The 12450-nt window shown below is 32.5% G+C and overlaps 1 non-coding gene across 1 annotated transcript; it reads right to left on the bottom strand.

The window, feature by feature from the left end:
• Positions 1 to 691: 691 nt before the first annotated feature.
• Positions 692 to 784, bottom strand: LOC124845046 (small nucleolar RNA U30). Its single transcript, XR_007029426.1, has one exon. It is a non-coding gene; the product is annotated as a small nucleolar RNA U30 (small nucleolar RNA).
• Between the last annotated feature and the right edge of the window lie 11666 nt (positions 785 to 12450).

Below are 12450 nucleotides of genomic sequence, written 5' to 3'. Positions count from 1 at the left end.
TTGATGGTACTATCAATAATTATAAAGCACGGGTTGTAGCAAAGGAATTTCATCAAAAGTTACTAAAAACCAAACTTTGGTTGCTAGTTCAAGTGCTCAAAGAATTCCACATTGATGGTGATCCGACTTCCTCACCAAACAAAGTTTGTCTTCTGGGTTACAAACTCAATTACAACATTCAATCATTAAATTGGTTCAAATTTGATAAAAACTTATCGTTCATTAAAATAATAAAAATCGAATCCATATTCTAAACTTTAATTTAAAATCTTTTATCTTTTATTGTTAGATGGTTTCTAGATTATTATGAAGTACATCCCAATTTTATAATTTCATTTTTAAATCAAATTTTAAATATTACAATATTTTTACACTTTAAAATATATATTTATATAATGTTAATGTTTTATTATAATCGGCTTTTTATCTAAAAAATAGAAGAGTTAGAAAGAACGTGTGGAAAAAAGAAAAATATATTAAAAAATATCGTAAAATCTTAATTTAAAGCTAATTTTGATATTCCAAAAATGCGTTGTAATAAAAATTATTCAGAAAGATCATTCAAATAAGTTTAGTATGATTCAATTGATCTCAAATCATTTTACATTACATTTATTTAATAAATTTGATAAAAAAGTATAAAAATTGAGACTCAAATTTCGAAACAAAAATGAAAACGAGGAGAGAATGTGCTCAGAAGGAATATTGAATGGATGAGAAAAGCTATCCTCATGAATGATTTATTCATCAGATTAACGAGATTATCGATCTCATCATCATAGCACCTTCTCCCCTCACAGTTTCAATTCAACAAACAAAACGCACAAATAATTAGGTTTATAATAGGAAACGAAGAGATAAAAAAAACGTACAAATTGCTCTCTAGCGATTCATCCCTGAGAGGCGTAACCATTGCTAGGGTTTTGAGATTCTAACTTCTTGTTCTCAGAAGCCGTATTTATAGCAACACCCATCTCTTAAACGCTCCACCGTTTCAGCTTTTTCGGTATTTGAGAACTCACTCACGACGTCGTTTAGGTTATTAGCCCTGAAACAACACGTCGTTTAGCTAGGCATTTAATAAACTGCGTATTTTTGTTTGGAGGCCCTTCGCATAGAATAGAAAATGGGCCGGCCCAATTCATTCGCTAGCCATGAGTTCAGTGTAAGTACTTCTTCCCAGAAGGGAATCATATATATATATATATATATATACTAAAATATAAATATTTTTAATTTAAAAATAATAAAATATAATATGTATGCATACAAAAAAATGTATTATAATTCTTAAAAGTGTGCTAAATATATAATTATTTTTTGTTAATCCAAATTAAAATTATATGTATATTAAAGTTGTTAGCATAAATTATAAATCATTATCATATAACAGTACTATTTATTTATTCATTAGATATTTTATTAATATTTTGTTGATAAGTATGAATAAATTATATTGAAGTATTGATATATGATTAAATTAAAGTATTGGAACATAATTGGTCATATTGAGATTTGCTTCTCCTTGAAACAATTGGTACATATGGGGATGTTATTAATCTAGAACGTGCGGCGTTATGTTGTAATAGGGTTGCTTCCTCACTATGTTCTTAGATGCATAAAAAACAACTAACTCTATATCAAAATATTGTCTCCTCGATACTCTGTTATCCGGATATAGCCTTCTAAATTGTTTTTTCCCTTGAATTCTATAAACAGAACATGCATGTGGCCCAAACTATTAGTGATGGTAGGGGTTAAGATTTGAGAAAAATGTTTTATTATCAAACTTTCCATCTGTGATTGGACTTATTTTACTACAAAATTAAAGAATTAATTATAATTTTAGTTCTTGAATTTTAATAAAAGAATTTAGAATTTTTATTTAAAATTTTAATATATTTTAATGTTAAAATTTAAAAAATAGACAAATACATTTTTAACTTAATTATATTAATTTTTTTTACATATCAAAAGCATTTTCAATTAATATTAAATCACTAATATGTCAAACACAAATAACATAAAAAGTGTTAATCATTTAAACAAATTAATATAATTAGATTAAAAAGAATATAATTATTTGTTTTTAAATTTTTTTAAGTTTATAAATCAAAATATAAGTTTGAGACGAATTTTAAGATTAAAAATATATTTAATCTAAAATTCAATTTAACTTTTGTTTGTGGTGGTGAACTAATCTATTTATCCTTTATTTCTACCTTTCGTAACGTAGGTTAATAGAATGGAAAATAATCTATTACCTTTATCTTCATCATTCCCTAAACTAGTTCCACAATCTTCCACACTTTTCATCCATATAAAAATAACTTTTTAAGTCTTTTTAATTTTCAAATCCGATAAATTCAATTGTTACAAATCTTACTCAAATAAATCATTAAAGGATAAGAATTGTATCAAAAGTTTGAATTTAGACCATAAATATGGTCATAAATATGCAATGATCAATTAGTCTGAACATTCTATTGTTTCTAGTATATAGTCATCAACTTTACATCCTCTAATCATTGGTAAGACTATAGATTTTCACGGTGGATAATTGCCTCTTTTCAATTTGATGGAGATTGTAGAAGGTAGGTCATTTTCTTGTTAGTCGAGGATGACGTGATGATTGTAATTATTTGCTTGATAACTCTTATACCAAGATAAAAAATGATATTAAATATAATAATTTGCATTGATAATGTATTGTTTAAATACAAGGAGTAATTCATAATTAAGATCCTATAATTATAGTAATACAAATAAATATTTTCTTAATAATACTTGCCAGAATCAAGAATAATAAATAATAAAATATTTAAAATATTTGATTCTATTTACCACGGAAACACTAAAGATCTCAAAAAGTACCGAGAAAGAAAGAGAAAATTGAGTGAACAAAAACTTCAACACATTCACCTGGAATAAAAGCCACACAAAGAAGACAAAACATGAAACTAGAAGTGCGAAATGAATATGCAACATGGATATGAAAATAGAGACTAGAAGTGCGAAATGAATATGCAACATGAGAATGAAAATAGAGGATAATACATAGGTTCCTAGTTTCATGGAATATATGTTCTTTTTTCCTAAATCTTAAAAAGCATATTAGATGAGTTTCCTATACCAACCAATGTAGTAACTTTTTAAAAAGAAATTATTTTATAAAAAAGGATTAACATCGGTTTGAGAAACAAATCAATGTAATATTCTTTTATTACATCAGTTTAAATATCAACCACACTTTAAAGTTTCTTATAATTACAATCATACTATCTTATTTCTCTTTCACATCGATTTCGCCAAAACCAATATAAATTGTCATTGTGATTTCAATATTTTGCACTAGTACTAAATACTGTGTCCTTTGAAATAGCAGCGTATCCATCCCATTATATTAAAAATTCTATTAGACAAAAGAACCTGCAGAAATTATTAAAAGGTGTAAAATATATGTCTAGTTTGAATTCAAGTTTCAAAAATTGACTTTGAATTCTTGTTTATTGCTGCGTTGTGGAAGGATCTAACAGTTTATATGAATTTAATTTCCGTAAATACTGTTTGAGTGGTACTAAATATTATTTTGATATTTTGGAGAGTAATGAATTTTGTAAAGACCAAGCTTGGACATAAATTCCACATATAAGTCCAAAATAAAGAGTATCTTTTGTAACATCTAAAAAATACAGTATAAAATTATATAATAAAATAATCACATGTTAATAATATTACAGATCAGTCTTACAAAAGATAGGACGTACGCTTATGGCCGAACGGCCTTACAAAATAACGAGAAAGTTAAAACTGTACAAATAAGCAATTTAGACCGAACGGTTTACAAAAGGCCTATACCGAACGGTCATACAAAAGAAAAAAATAAAAGATGATCGAACGGTCATCGTACAATTAAACTGACTACTAACCAAACGGTTCTACTGTTCGGTCTTAACTTCTACCTCGACCAAACTTTCTTCTTCCAGCGCTTCTTCTAGCATCTCTTCTCCTTCTGCTCACATCCACACGGATGATCATTGCAACAGGACAAACGACCGAACGTACAAAACGGACAAGACAGGAAAATAGGGTAAGCTTATGTAATTTAATTCATGTATCAACATATATTTCACACAATCAACTAAAGAAGATAAATCATTAACTCTTTCATGCAAAGCCTAATACTAGACTCTGACTGTCCGGACTGTATGAATTCTGTGTAGCTACGACGTTCGTGCACCCGGGTGATGTAGTAACTGGGATACCCTCAACAGTTGTCACCCGAGGTTAGTCCTATCTGTCCAAATTAACCATAAGGACTAGGATCTCCTGCCATTCCCACACATGACTTACCCTTCTCTACGTGAGAACGAGTAATCACGGAATATCAGGATGATCCGCTAGCTTAGTGTGCCCACATTCATACTTTACCAATTCCAATATCCATTCATGAGATATTCCTCCCCGGAATACTTTTTCATAATCAAAGTCATTTCATCCATATCATATTCCATCATCTTTCATCATTAAAACTTCAACTTAACCAATTTGAATAAAGATCCCGTAGGATACCAAATACCGAACGTTAGTTTTTTTATCCAGAACAAGACCGAACACTTGGAGTGAGACCGAGATGTCTCCAACTCAAAGATAATCAAATTGAGAGAGTTACTCACTAGTTGTGAAAAGGACCGAATAAAATAATACTTCTCAGAGACTAATATAATCGAATGTTGTTTACCAAGTGAGCCAATTTAATGAACTGACTCTTGAGAGTTCAAACCGAACACCGTAAAGCCTAGACCGAGCACTAAGACTCTAGGCCGAAACCAATTAAGACAGATACTGTAGGACATCAAATAATAGCACTTGACGGAATCATATGAAGAAACCGAACACCAATAAATACTTAGCTTCTTAATGAGTTAAACATCAAGGAAACCGAATGTCAGTCAAAGACCGGGCACTGTAGAGAGCGAACACTATATTGAGTTTGGACGAACGCTCTTATTATAAAGATAGATTACGAAAATGAGAACTAGCGCTAGGTGTAAGACCGGGCACTTACTTAGTACGAGCGCTTGGTGTAAGACCGAGCACTACTTAGTACGAGCGCTTGGTGTAAGACCGAGCACTACTAAACTTATAGAAGAAAGGCTTGATAAATATAATAAGATACCATTTAAATAGTGTTTACGAACGAACGAAATATACAAATACATATAGATATACTTAAGTTTATCATCAAACACCAAGGAACGAATATCCTTGGTTGAACGCTTATATACATCTATTACTGAACAAAGACGCTCGGTCCTCAACTGGAATTCTTTCCAAATGAAAGAATCCAGTTTCAACCGAGTCCACAGGAAAACCAAACGGTCAAAGATCTTCAGTGACGAACATCAATTTTCACATAAAACTCTAGACTTAGAATTCATAATCTTATCAATACATTTCTCAACATCTATCTTCATACATTCATACATCCATATCATAGTAAATATTCACACTTCATACAGTCAAAACATATCAACAATCATACTTCATATTCATTCAGAAATCAATGAACGTACATTCATTCAAAACAAGAATCTTAATCAAATTATATAAGCTTCCCTTACCTCTAAGCATGACCGAACGTTCACAGAGGCAGAATACGGGTTCACCACTATGGTTTCTTCTACCCTTAAAGCTCACCGATTTCAAAACTATACCAGAGTAAAGGACCAACACACTATCAGAATTAAATATGGAAAGGTGATCAATTCAAGCAGCCAAAACTAGGCTTGCATGCACAGAAAAACCACTCGGCTGAGAGAGATGAACTTACCAGTCCAGAATCCGAAACTGATCGGTTCAAACAGACGCCCTCGATGCCGGGAAAGTAGAAATGGTGTCTGAGTGGTGATCAGAGGAAGGAAATGAGGATTTCTTAGAGAGAAGTAAGAGCTTTTTAGAGAGAAGGAGGAGAAAATGGTTTCAGAGATTTGGAGAAGAAGGTAAGCATGAAGAAGTGGCGTGAACTTTTGAAAACCCAGAATTTTACTCCTACCGTCATTAGCGAACGCCCACTCCACTGCTCAACCTGTCTTCCACTTTCTGTTTTCCAGTTCTCCTTCCTCGACACTTGTCTTCCACTCAGCTGAGTTTTGGGTGAATTTTTAATGGGTCTGCCATGTTAGCATAACATAATTTAAAGTTGTCATTCTTGATCAACTTTTACCACCGATACCATTTTTATTTATTTTATTTATCTTTTAATTAAATGTGAGATCTTCATTCCCATAAAACAAAAATAGTATCAGATTTTTCTAAAAGTATTTATATATAGACAAATGTTTTGAGTAGATAAATTAATTAGACTCAAATTCACTCTTCTTGTTTTATTTTAATACAATTTCGTGAATGATACTTTTGGTTAATGTAAAACTTTAATACCAATTTTAACCTTTAATTTTAAGTTAAACAATTTGAGTCTAATATTCATATATGTTCTAATTATTGAAAAAAATACTAATATTCTTTTAATTGTCAAGTTTTGTTATTACTATATACTTATGTGAATAATACACTAATAGTGTTATAAAATATTGATGATTAAATATATAATTAAATTTTAAAATTGCTCATTTTTTAAATTACGTGACTAAATATATAATTACATTTTTATAACGATTGAGGTCAGTAAAGAAGGAATTTAAGGCACGTAACTGAGACACAGTTAAATTCAATACAATTGTTGTTCAGCTCATAATATGATTAAAAGTTATTAGACTTAAATTTGACATTTACAATTTGGCAAACGTCAAATACCTATATGGTGATATTCGGGAGCTCCAGATAATCAATATTGAACATCAAGGTACAACTTCCATCCCTTTCATGTTAAAATAATTTTATTTTACCTTTTCAGTAAAGTTATTTATTTTAAACTCAGCATAATAAATTAAAGATAAATCATTTGAATTTTTTTTTTAAATATATAGTTTACACTATTTTTATCTAAACATTTGAATGCTTGTGTTGAAAATAGAATATTTGGTTTATTTACTTGCTTTTGTTTCATTATAAAAAAAATTAGGATTTTTATTAAAAACTATTAAGTCAGAAATTGTTTTCATTTTTTCTAATTAGAAACAAGATATGTGAGTTTATCCATTATAACTCAGCTTCCTTTACTGGAAGTTTCAGTGAATTTTGGTATGTTTTATGTTTAATGAAAATGAGTTTTGAAAACATTATATTTTAATATGTTCAGGACTTTTAACACTTTGCGAGTCACATTTGTGTTTTTATTGTTGTTATGGTGATTGTGTATTTTTACACAGGAGCAAAAGATAACTTAATTGGTAATGCATAATAGGATGAGATTTGGGGGCACAATAGAATAGGATAACATCTAGGAGGTGTTGAAAATTTTCAACATATAAAGACATAAATTTCATTTTCTTTTCATTATATTATTTTCGTATAGTTAATGAAAAATGAAGTGTTACTGTGTAGTGGGCGACATGTAATATGACGTCATGGAGCTGAGAGGGATGGTGTAACCTTCGCACTCCCACATAAATAATACTACTTTGTTAAAACCAGTTCATGTTATCAAAAGAGGATAAAACCAACTAATCACCTATTATCATGACACACACTTATCAAACCTATTTTCATAAAGGATAAAATTCCATACAAGTATTATGTATAAAGATGACGACCCAATAATGTTTATCTGCATTCCGATGCGACAAAGAAAATCTACTCGTCATCCTATTAGCTATATAGTTATCTATATAGATATTCATTTAAAATATATCCGTGAATATTTTAAAACCCGCAATTCTAGTAAATATCCGTAAATATATAAAAAATATATTTTTATAAATTATTAAAATAAAATTTAAATAAAATTACAAAAAATATAATATAAATTAAATTAAATATAAATTAAAATTTAATTTTAATTAAACTTAATCTTATAAAATATAAATTAATGTTAATTTTAATTAAATTTAACTTAATAAAATATAAATTAAATTTTTATTTTTATTTTTTGCGGGTAGCGGATATCCACGGTTATAGATAGTATAATACCCATATCCGCCCATTTATAAGCGGGTATTAAAATATCCACTACCCGCGGGTAATAAATATCCGCAGATATTAATTATCCATCACGGGTTTTATCCGGCGGGCGCAGATTATTTTGTCATCCCTAATTATGTATATATATGAAATATGATATGTACAACATGATCATCCATTTAGCCAAGGACCAGACGATCAACCATCCAACAATGAAATGAGTGATCGATCAGTAATAGTAATTAATTGATAATTAATATAAATAATTAATAAGAATAATAGTCATTAACTAGAAATTATATAAATAATGGTAATTAATGAATCAGACTTAATTATAACTCATTATAAGATTTAGAAAGGGAAATCAGATAATTACTTTTGACGACTCGTCTTTACCATATAATTATTGAGTAAAAACTGACTTGAACGTCGATATGTCTTTGACAAGTACCTACCTACACGGTTAGGACAAGGAGAGAGAGCAAACAACGTAACTCGAATGATGAGGATCATTAAGGAGCTTATCTGGTCTTCAAGACAACTTGAAGTGCTTTAAGAGACCTCAACCCCCTACCCGAAACATTTTGGCGCCCACCGTGGGACCGAGCGACATCGTCCTATAACCACAAGGAACCAGACGAGTGGTACAATGGAAAACAATCACCTAGTCGCTTGGCCTCAATTGTCATTGTGTGATGTGCTTAACCTTGGCTTGATGATCTTGCACAACTTTGTATGTAACAACTTGTTGCATGACCAAACATTGTGTCTTTGTTAAGTAATTACAACCTTCTAGCATTTATAAGGCAAATTTTTACCAATGGATGGGCTTAGTTTCTTCAAAAACTGGACGTTGTTCATTCAAACACATATACTTTCCTTGAAGAAATTGAATAGATCTTGGGCTTCAGTAGATCCAATTTCAGGCTTAGCTATACAGGCTCGCTAGCAAGAATTTTCATTTTGCGAAAAATTTAGCACTATAGTCCTTTCACCTCTTTGCAGAATAACATTGTCACATTACAACTCCAAAAAATCCATTTCCTCACGAAGGTAAAGGGCCTTAGCAGTATCCCTGATAACGGTAATTCTTACCATTATTTGTGGTGCATTTTTTATATCAAATCAACTCTCTTTGAGCTTGAAATCTGCTTAATCTTCTCTTTTATCTAACTTTTGTGCTTAAGTTTAGTTTAGGTTATAACTTAGGGATTTTCATTACTAGAACACAGGAAGAACAACAAAAGCACCAAACTAGAAGGCTAATGAAGGCTCGTAAGCACGCCTAGGCGCCCTCTCTTGGGGCGCTGAGCGCCAGCTTCTCGCAGTCACTCCTAGGCGCCCTCTCTTGGGGCGCTAAGCGTCAACTTCTCACAGTCTCTCCTGGGCGCCCCTTCCTGGGGCGATGAGCGCCACAACCTCGCATTCTCGCCCGCGCGCCCCCTTTTGGACGCTGAGCGCCATCTTGATTTGCTGAAGTCGCGCCAGGCGCCCTTCTGTCTGGGCGTTGAGCGTGGCACTTGCTGATGTGGCACCCTAGACCTATTTAAGGCTTCCATGCAACAAGGGTGCCAACTTCTTAGCGGCTGAAGCACGAAAACACCATTTTGGACCTCTTGGAGCAAGTTTTGGGTAGTGGGAGCTCTCCATTCATCTTCCTTAGGTCTTCATCTCCTCAATTTTCTTCCATTGTAAGCTCAAGCTCTCCATGACAATGGAGAGCTAAGTTCATTTTGTTGGGGAATGATGTAACTATGAAACTCTCTTGTAAATGCACTTGTTTTGAATGAATATAAGCTTCTTTCATTAACTGTTAGTGTTTATTTCCTTCTCTTAAAGCTTGTTGTGACTTGATCAACCATAGCATGATCTTTTGGTTTGCTTAATGTTGGGAGATATTGTGTGAACCTTGAACTAGACTTAACACCTAAAGGGAATTGTATCTAGGGATAGAACTTGGATCTTTAGTTGTCTTAAACCTGATTTCTTAATGCGGATGAACTTTTTAGGTTTTCCAAGGATTGGAGTTTAATGAGTAAGTCTAAGCTCTCTCTACCAAGGGATTGAGTTTGAGTAACTTAGTAGGTTAACATGAGCAATTAAATGAAGAAGAAGTAATGTGAATTTGCATGAGAGTGTAGTAGGTAAAATCATTCTCCAATATTTTGATTCCTTATCATCTTTAATCATTCCATTTCCAAGTGTTTTAAACCCAAAAGTTCAATTTACAACTTATGCACTATGTTTATTTTTATTGCACCGAAATCACATTAAATGGAATAATTCTTTAGTCTAAATTAGTTAAGTATTTATACGATTGTTTAGTGTCACACGAGTCTCTTGGGATACAACATCCGGTCTTATCGGTTTATTACTTGATACGATTGCCGAGGTCTTAACAATCCCCCTTCTTGATGTAGCCATCAATCAGTTCCTCATACTGTTAAGAGTCCGACAAGTGTACCGAATCGTATGTTAAGAGTCTGACAAGTGTACCGAATCGTATCAAGTAATAATAAAATGGTAAGACCAAGTATCGTTTCCCAAAGGACTCACGACATTAAATAGTTATGTGATTACTCAACTAATTAATACTTTTGAAGAACAATTTAGGGGTTTTGAAAGCAAATGCAATAAAATAAACATGAATGCAATTTGATCAATTGAGGTTAAACACAAAGATGAATGAATGATATTGAAAATATGAGATGAATATTTTAATGGGGTTTAGATTTCACCTAATCACTCTCATGCATATAAAAATTCATCTTCTTCATTAATGTCAATGTCACTATCTAAAGTACTTAAAACCCGATTCCTCGGCGAAGAAAGCATATCCTTAATTACTAGGTCACAATTCCTTGCATCTCTAACAATTAATTATGCATTACGATTAGTAGCTTACGACAACCATAAATCATACCCCCATTCTTGAGCAAGACTGCTTCTGGAAATAATTCTCCATAACCTGAATTGTAAGATACCTTCCGGTACTCATGCAAATCATACATCATGCTAATGAATGAGTTAAACAAAGTAAGCATTGAGTGAAGAAGAATTACCCTAACAATTAACGAAAGAAACGTATATAATTAAAAATCAATTCAATACATGAGAGTTTACAAATGTTTACATCTTCCCTAATGACAAATGAGATTAGTTCTCCATCATCATGAAGAAACTAAATGAACAATGGAATGAAAGAATGGAAGAGATATAAAACCCTAGAAAGAGAAAAGGAGAGATGTCACATCCCCAAATCTACCCTCAAGAAAGAGAAGAGGAGAGCTGTCACATCCCCAAATCTGCCCCCAAAGCGGTAAAAATGTGTTTCTATGCTCAAGCCATCAAAAGATACAATTCCAAGGATGTCCAAGTCCTTAAATAGAACATAAAAATAACAGAAAACGGGTCCAAGCTCACTTCGTTGGCGCTCAGCGCCCTAAGTGGGGTGCCTAGGCGTGGTACGGGTCTAAACTAGCACTCAGGTGCCCTGCACTACACAAACTGGCGCTCAAGCGCCCTGCGTGACCTTCTATGCTCCTTTTTTGATGCTTTGACTATCCCTCTTGAATTCCAACTCTTGGATACTTTTGCTCTTCTTCCAAATCATACCAATAACCTACAAAATCAAGGAAATTTAGTGATAAAATCATAAAGTATAACCTCTACTCACTTATTCGCAAAACTAAAGCAAAAACATGAGTTCAAGCAAGTTTCTAAGTAAAAAAGGGTTTGTTTAGTATCAAAATATATATCACAGATAACGGTATTTTCATAACCCTCAAATACCTCTCAGCATGTTCAACCTTTCCACAACAAGACAAACACCGAACAACAGTTGCAATAACCGACAACACTAGATTCACACGTATGTACTCCTTTCATAATATAACTTCAATACTCCTGCATCAAAAAAGGAATAAGTAACATCCTCCGATAAAAACCCTTTATCCATCAACACACTCAACATTCCATTCGCTTTCTCCACTTGACCCTTCTCACACAGGCCGCCTCATGACACGTTTATATTGCGAGAGTCGTGAGGTCTGTCTGCTTATTCTCCCTCAGCGTTGGGGGGTTACATTGCAAGGACGCAAGAGAAGCACAGTCGTAAGCTCTACTGGTTTCCCCCTTGCCATTGGGAGGAACTACATAGCAAGAATCGCGGTCTCCACGCGAGTTGTTATTGAGAACGATAGTCCAACACGACCTGTGAAGAACGCGGAGCGAGACCGGTGTGGGAGAAAAAGATCGTTTTGGAACGCGATTTTGACTACCATGGTAAAAACCTTATACCAATGGAAGCCTTCCCTAAAAACCTAGATGCGCGATATATAAGCTTGGACGTTGTTCAACAAAGAGTTT

Source organism: Vigna umbellata, chromosome 5 (genome assembly GCF_029865625.1).
Source record: "Vigna umbellata cultivar VRB3 chromosome 5, Vumbellata_1.0, whole genome shotgun sequence".
NCBI lineage: Eukaryota > Viridiplantae > Streptophyta > Magnoliopsida > Fabales > Fabaceae > Vigna > Vigna umbellata.
Note: the sequence above shows the minus strand (reverse complement) of the source record. Positions and strands in the feature narration are given on the sequence as shown.